This window comes from Apodemus sylvaticus, chromosome 5, assembly GCF_947179515.1.
Source record: "Apodemus sylvaticus chromosome 5, mApoSyl1.1, whole genome shotgun sequence".
Lineage (NCBI taxonomy): Eukaryota > Metazoa > Chordata > Mammalia > Rodentia > Muridae > Apodemus > Apodemus sylvaticus.
This window is the reverse complement of record NC_067476.1, coordinates 136,718,406-136,726,018: the sequence shown is the minus strand read 5'-3', so window position 1 is coordinate 136,726,018 and position 7,613 is coordinate 136,718,406. Positions and strand designations below refer to the sequence as shown.

Here is a 7,613-nt window from a genome sequence, read left to right as displayed (position 1 = left end):
GAACAAAGAGGGTGTAGGATCAGGTAATGGGGGGTGGGAACTGGGGACAAGCACAGAGGGTCAGGAGAATGAATAGAAATAAGTAGGAGTGAGGGATGGGGAACTCGGGGAACCACTAGAAATTCCCAGAGGCTATGGATTCAAGAGCCTCCCAGGACAGACTGGGATGTCTGTAGCCACAATGCTCAATAGCATGGATATAAAACCTGAAGAGACAAACTTCAGTATGTATACACGGCTACCAGTTGAGAGATGGAGCCACCCAACCATCTCAAAATATTAAACCCAGAATTGTTCCTGTCAAAAGGAAATGCAGGGACAAAAAATAGGTCAGAAACTGTAGGAAAGGCTACCCAGAGGTCACCCTACTCTGGGATTCATCCCATGTGCAGACCCCAAACTCGGACACTATTGCTGATGCCAAGATCCTTTTACAGATAGGAACCTGACATGGCTGTCCTCTGAGAGGCTTGGCCAGCCACCACTTACAGCCAACCACTGGACTGAAACTGGGGACCCCAATGGAAGAATTATGGGAAGGACTGAAGGAGCTGAAGGGGATTACAAGCCCTACAGGAAGAACAATAACATCAACTAACTGGAAACCTAAGAGTTTTCAGGGAATATACCACTGACCAAAGAACATAAAAGAGCTGGTCAGTGGCTACCCCTAAATATGTAGCAAAGAACTGCTGTGTCTCACTTAAGTGGGAAGAGATGAGCTTGGTCCTTTGGAGGATTGATTCCTGAGAAAATGGGAATACTAGAGGGGTGAGATGGGAGTGGGTGTGTGAGCACCCTTGTAGAGGGGAAGGTGAGGAGGGACAGGTGTGGGGAGTTAGTAAAGGGGGGAATTGGAACAGGGACAACATTTTAAATGTAAATAAGTAATATAATTAATACAAAAGAGAAAAGGTCACTCAGGAGGAATCAGCCAGTGATCCATCCTATTACAAGAAGTGCACAATCAGGGATAAATTCAATGTCACTAATTCCCTTTCCATGTCTCTCTGCTCTCCAATGCTGAGGGATGGGATGGGCTCCCCAGAGACTGACACCTGGTATGGAATTAGACAGCCTCAGCAGAAAGTGCAGTCCATGCCTGGGCAGCTGTGTGCTGTCATCCTGGTCAGGAGAATTCTCTTTAGCACACAGGATATTCCAACCACCATGTGTGCTTTCCCACATAGCATCCCAATCACAAAACTACCTAGTCCAATGCTGCAATTCTAGCAAGTCCTGCTAAGAGTAGAGGTAGATGGATCCCAAAGATGATGACTGGCATATGGTGACTAGAGCCCTGTGTGCCCCCAAAAGGGATGTCAACAACCATTGTTTTATCCAGGACCAGCAGACAAAGGCTTCATGGGTTGAAAAGAAAGAACGCAAGAAAGCAGCCCTCATAAAACCTTAGCATCCTGGCCCTTAATGCACATCAAACATCCTGAATATCCTCTTAACTCAGATTTCCAGAAATACAATAAATCAATTTCTGTTGTTTATAAATTTCCTAGTCTAAGGCAATTTGTTATAGAACAGGATGAGACTTTGACATGTGAAGATTCTCTGTCTCCCATGCCTAGAGCTTTGGCTGTCTGTAGAATTCTAGGCTGACATTATTCTTTCTTGATCATCTTCAAGATGTCTGCCTTCTGTCTTCTGGGCTTCTAGGTCTCTGATGAGAAACCCAATCAGAATTTTTTGGGGAAGCTAGGATCAAATTCCCTTCTCCTCAGTCCCACATACTTTTAGTAACTTGCCCTAGGGTGTTTGAGAAAGAGAATATTTTGTGACAGTAGGACAATGACATCAAGGGGTAGAGTTTGGACAGCAAGTATATAGAGAGGAAGAACTATTTTAAAAATAGATATGGTGAGGTCTGGGCCAGTTGTTAGCACAGATTTTGGGTCCTACTTGCAAAGCACATGGGAGCATCTTCTGGGTTCACTTTCTTACTAGTAAATATCAGAGTGTATACCCAGTACAGCATAAAGCTTTGGGGGACTATATTATTACTATTCCTATAACTGTTTCTATTACCTTTAAAGTGGAGACAGTCCTTGCTGTGGTTTGCATTTTAAAAATCCCCTAAAGATACTTGTGTCTCGACACATGGTCCCCAGCTGGTTATACTGTCATCAGAAGCTGGAATCAAACTTTAGGGCTATAGCTCTAGGAATCAGTTGTATGACCTGGCATTGGACATGGGGTGACCAGAAGTATCATATGAATAACCACATGTTAACACTGTACACCATGCTATCCCTGTTCCCTCTAAGTATGACCAAAAATAAACCATTCTATTGCTTCTGGTTGGGCACTTGGTAGTGACTGCAGAGTAGCTAATACAGTCCTTTGGGGCAGGAGTGTGCCTTCATCGGCCTGTGTCTTGCTCTGAAGTCACAAAAAACCACTGTGATAAACGACAGACACCTGCCCATATAATGTACTACCCCGGGCTGGTTATTGTCCTTCTAGTGCGGAGAGTGGTTTGGTGGTTATTTGTGAGACTTGGACTATGGTGAAAATTTCAGACTTGGATACTGGTGACGTTTTGGACTTGGATTCTGGCGAATGTTTGGACTTGGATACTGGTGACGTTTTGGACTGGGATTCTGGTGAAGGTTGGACTGTGATACTGGTGACATTTTGGACTCAGATTCTATCGAAGGTTTGGACTTGGATACTGGTGACATTTTGGACTTGGATTCTGGTGAAGGTTGGACTCGGATACTGGTGACATTTTGGACACGGATTCTGCCAAAGGTTTGGACTTGGATACTTGTGAACCTGCTTGGACTTTGACACAGTGAGTCCCTTTCTCAGTTTACTGCTTGAGATTTGCAGGTGCAGCTTTTAGTTTTCCATTTTTTTTTTAAATTTGTCTTTGATTTTAGATTTTCGTGTTTACAGAGTTTAAATTATCTCCATTCATTATCTGCAATTTGTCTTTCACTACCTATTCATCTTCATTGCCTTTTGTTTATGTTTTGAAGTTCTTGTTAATTTAAACATACTAAGTAGGACATTTCCCCCAGACATTTCTGTGTATGCACACAATGCACTTCGATCCTTTTCACCTGGTCTAAGAACCTGCCGCAGACCCCTTTCTGTCTCCTTCACATTCCTACTGAATCCCTTTGACTGCAGGCCCCTCCCTACCTAGGCTTGAGCACTGAGAGTCAGTATCTTTGTACTGGCTTGTTAAACACAACATGGTGATTTCCAGATCCATGTACTTCTTTTTACATGACAATTTCACTCTTCAGATGAGCATGTGATTCTTGCTCTTCTGTTTTTATGCACTGTTGTCAATCAGTTGTTGGGTGTTGCAGCCCTGGCATGACTGGATGAACACATCTTGATCAGGAAGTTAGGTCCTTTCAAATGCTGTAGAATTCTGTGTTGAGGCATTAAGCATTCTACATAAGGACTGTTGTATCATGAGTGTTGACTATGCTTTTCTCTTGTTACTGTGCCCAAGTGGCCTCAGGATCTGAGCAATACAGGCTCAAAGGATGAATCTGGATTCCTCCTGCTCCTCTTTCTAGTTTATTGAATTGTTTCAAAAACATTGGGGTGGGATCTTCTTTAAAGATTTGATAGGAATCACCAATGAGTTTGTCTGGTCTGGCCTTTGTTGTGGGTATTGCTCTCAAGAGATTCTTTTAAATCACTATTTCAATTTTGTTGCATTTTGTTTGCAATTAGCTCTTTGAGAATTTTACAGGATATTTTGGTCATATTTATCCTTTACCCTAACTCCTCCCAGATCCTCAACTTGGCATTTTCTACCATCCTGGTTTGGGTCTTTTATTTTGTTTTGTCTCTGAATATCAAGTACAGTTTCTCTTGTCTTTATATTCTTAGATATGTGGCCTTCCACTGAAGAGTACTCTGTCTAACCTTATCAAGGGCCACAACCTTACCAATGATAGCTCTCCTGGCAGCTATCAATTGGGAAGGGCTTTTCAGCTAGGTGTGTGATTTCTTGTCCACCTCCCCTCTTCATGCTGAGGTTTTGACTGACTTGAGTCTGAGAAGGTCACAATGCTGTGAGTTCATATGCGCAACTTCCCTCTGTGCCCACCAAACACTGCTCTTCCTTCGCAGCGAATGCCTCTGGATCTTACAGTCTTTCAGTTTAGATGTTATCTCTTTTCTTAGTTCTCAGTTCATTGTTTAATGTGTGTCTAGAGGTATATCCATTTCTTCTAGAATTTTCCATTTCACTGGAACAATTTTAAAATATTCCCTATTGATTGTTTGGATATTTGGATTTCATCTCTCTAATATTATTGATGTATACCTTTATATTTCTATGAGTTATTATGGTGAAGATTACATCAGTTATGTTTATCCCTAGAATAATCAAGTCTTTATTACTGGAGTGATTTGAATGTGCTTGGCCCAGGGACTGGCACTATTAACAGGTATTGCCTTGTTGGGTGAAGTGTCACTGTCTGAGTGGATTTTGATGTCCTTCTCCTAACATCCTAGATGAGACAGTCTTCTAGTAGCCTCAGATGAAGTGGTAGGACTCTCATATCCTCCTGCTCCATGGCTGCCTGGGTCCTGTCCTGCTCTTACCCTGGTGATAATGGACTGATCTTCTGAATCTGTAGGAAAGCTTCAAATGAAGGCTGTTCACAGCTAAGAATTCCAAACTAAGACAGTTACATCGGTCTTTGTATTATTTTAGTCTCCATTTCATCAATTCATACCCTGAACTTGAGTCTAATTATTTTGGATTTGGCTTGTTCTTATATTTCTATGACCTTGACATGCATTGTTAGATTATTTAGACCACCTTTGTGTTTGTGTTAGCACAGGAATTTAGGGCTATAAATGTTTCTCTTAGACACACTTTTACTTCCCTTTTATCTTGCATCACTAGGTGTGTTGACACAATCCATTCCTATCAACAGAGATGAAGAGATGGCGAGTATGTCAAGACCTAAGGCCCAACCCCTTTGGGGAAAACGCATTAACAGATCATTACAGAATACTAACAACCCTTGGCCAAGGAGCATTTGGGGATGTAAAATTGGCCAGCCATCTCCTTACCCAGACAAAGGTAGCTGTAAAAGTTCTCCCCAAAAGCAATAAAAACCCCATCAAGTCTGAAATCAAGATAATGAAATTTCTTGATCATCCACATATTATTAAACTTTTACACATATTCGACACCACCAAAAACATTTTCATCGTTCTGGAGCACGCTTCAGTGGGAGGAGAGCTTCTGGCCAAAATTGAGGAGTTTGGCTACCTAGCAGAGGAGGAGTATCACAGGCTGTTTAAAAAGATGGTATGTGCCCTCAAGTATTGTCACCAGAAAAAAATTGTCCACAGGGATTTAAAGTCAGAAAACATTTTATTAGACCGTCAAGGAAACATAAAACTTACTGATTTTGGATTGGGCACCAAAATAATCATGGGCCAGAAGCTAGCAACCTTCTGTGGGACCCTCCCTTACTGTGCTCCAGAACTGTTTGAAGGTAGAGGATACGATGGCAGGGCAATTGATATCTGGAGCTTGGGGGTGGTGCTCTACTACCTGGCCACAGGGTGCCTCCCTTTTCAGGGATATACCTATGAAGCAATAAAGCAGAAGATCTTGGCAGGAAAGTATTCTATGAGCTTCTGGCTGTCAGCAGAACTTTGGGATGTGACAGCCAAATTGTTAACTGTCAACCCTGGAGGAAGCCAACAGTCCATGACATTGTCAGATTTAAGTGGCTAAAGCATGACAATGAAGCTTCTCCTGGTTCTTTGGGAGAGAACACTGAAAGCCACCCTGACCCCGCTATTATGGTCATTATGGATGTCATGGGATATAATCCAGCAGAGATAAGGGAAAGTCTGAGGGAGAAAAAGTTTGACCAGGTGATGGCCACTTATTTAATGCTCTGAGAACAGTCATCCTGCGAAAAACCTAATCCTAAACAATGTGATCAAACACTGAAAAACACATGGCCAACCATGAAAAACCAAATAGCCATGAGGAGGGGATGTAGCATGCCCACCGTTTCCACCTTCAATTTGCCCAATGAATCAGAAAGTCTAGAGAAGGGGGAAAGTACTACAATGAACCACTTTATGCCTCCCACACCGAACTGCTTCAACAAGAAGACAACTCCAGTTCACAGAATCTGCCCCCAGCTTGTCCAGAAGTCTTACTTCATGAGAAGACCTGGGGGGAGACAGAGAGCAGTGACACCTCAGAAGAAAGCTCTCCCATAGAGTCTTTAAAAAATCCTTCAATGAAAATATACCCCCAACAGTCATCTATGAATATGTTCAAAACTCTCTCTACCTATTCAAAGAGTAAGTGTGTTTCAGGTCATCATTCCTCTGTGGAGGAAGGTCCGTGTAAGGGCACCAACATACCGGGAGGAAAGATCAACCCAACTCTTCCACCAACCTGTCCTCAGAAGTACCTCATGCCACAGCTCCACCTTGTGACTGCACGTAGGTCAATGGACAACATTAACTCATGAGAGAGATCACCTCCATTCTCTATCAAGGCCAAGGCTGAGTGTCCTGCTCTATGAGAAAGACAGTCCAGACCATGTTTCCAAAATACAACCCAGAGACACCTCCGTGGCAGGTGTCAGATGACACCCCAGCCCCCCTTTCAAAGACAGGTCTGGAAGACCCTGAAGAATGGCTTTCTAAAACCCTGGGAACTTTATGTTGCTGCCTGCCAATCCAAAGTAGAGTGCACCTAGGTAAGGACAGAGTCCTGGCTGTGAGTAAAAAGGGACATGGAGGCAGACCTGGTGTTGGAGAGTCTACAGTGCACTTCTTCCCCTAGGTTTTTTGTTTGTTTGTTTAAAATAATCTCAATTTCTTTAAAGAAAAAATATTTATTTACTCTATGTGCATGGTGAAGTTAACTGGCCAGAGCCAGTTCTGTCCTGGTGAATTGATTAAGGTCCCCAACCTTGGCAGTAAGTGCTTAAACTCACGGAACTGTTTCCTGTTCTAAATGATATGCTTCAAAATAAACAGTTTATAATAGTATACATTTTTAGGGTTTGGTGATATCATATAATCATACCAGAAAACTAATCCCATGGTATCCTTTGTGAGTAATTTAATCACATGTACTGAGCGGAGGACTGTGTCTGGATCCTGGCCAGGGTCTTTGAGAAGGGTAGGTGAGGGGATCAATGGAGCACTCTGGAGGAATCAGCCTGAGGGCCCATGCCAGCAGAGGGCCAGCATAGTCAAGCCTAAGTCCTGAAGGTTTCTCCTAAGAGTGCCCTTCTTGTGTCTGTTTAAGGAGCATTTAGAGGTACTGTGCTCCCCGAGAGATGATACCAGAGAGTGAAGAGCAGCATGCTGAGGATGCAGACTGGTGCAGGAGAAAGCCATGTGGAAATTTTCCATGGCTGTGTGCAATGTGTATATCACAGTCTGAAGCTAAGGCCAACTCTTCTTCTGTCTGCAGATTAATAGAGTGTGTCAGGGTGCTGTGACACCCTTCTCAGGTCCTTTGAGATCTGAGGACTGAGCAAGGATTCTGGGAGGAACTTCTGAGCTCACAACGGTCCTGACTCTGCCCTCTAGGTCAGTTCATGATGGTTGATGGTTCCACAATTTGGCCA

General features: G+C 43.1%; 1 pseudogene; it reads left to right on the top strand.

Annotated features, from left to right (window-relative positions):
- The first annotated feature begins 4,930 nt into the window (after nt 1–4,930).
- Nucleotides 4,931–7,323, top strand: LOC127684632 (sperm motility kinase X-like; annotated as a pseudogene).
- Nucleotides 7,324–7,613: the final 290 nt, after the last annotated feature.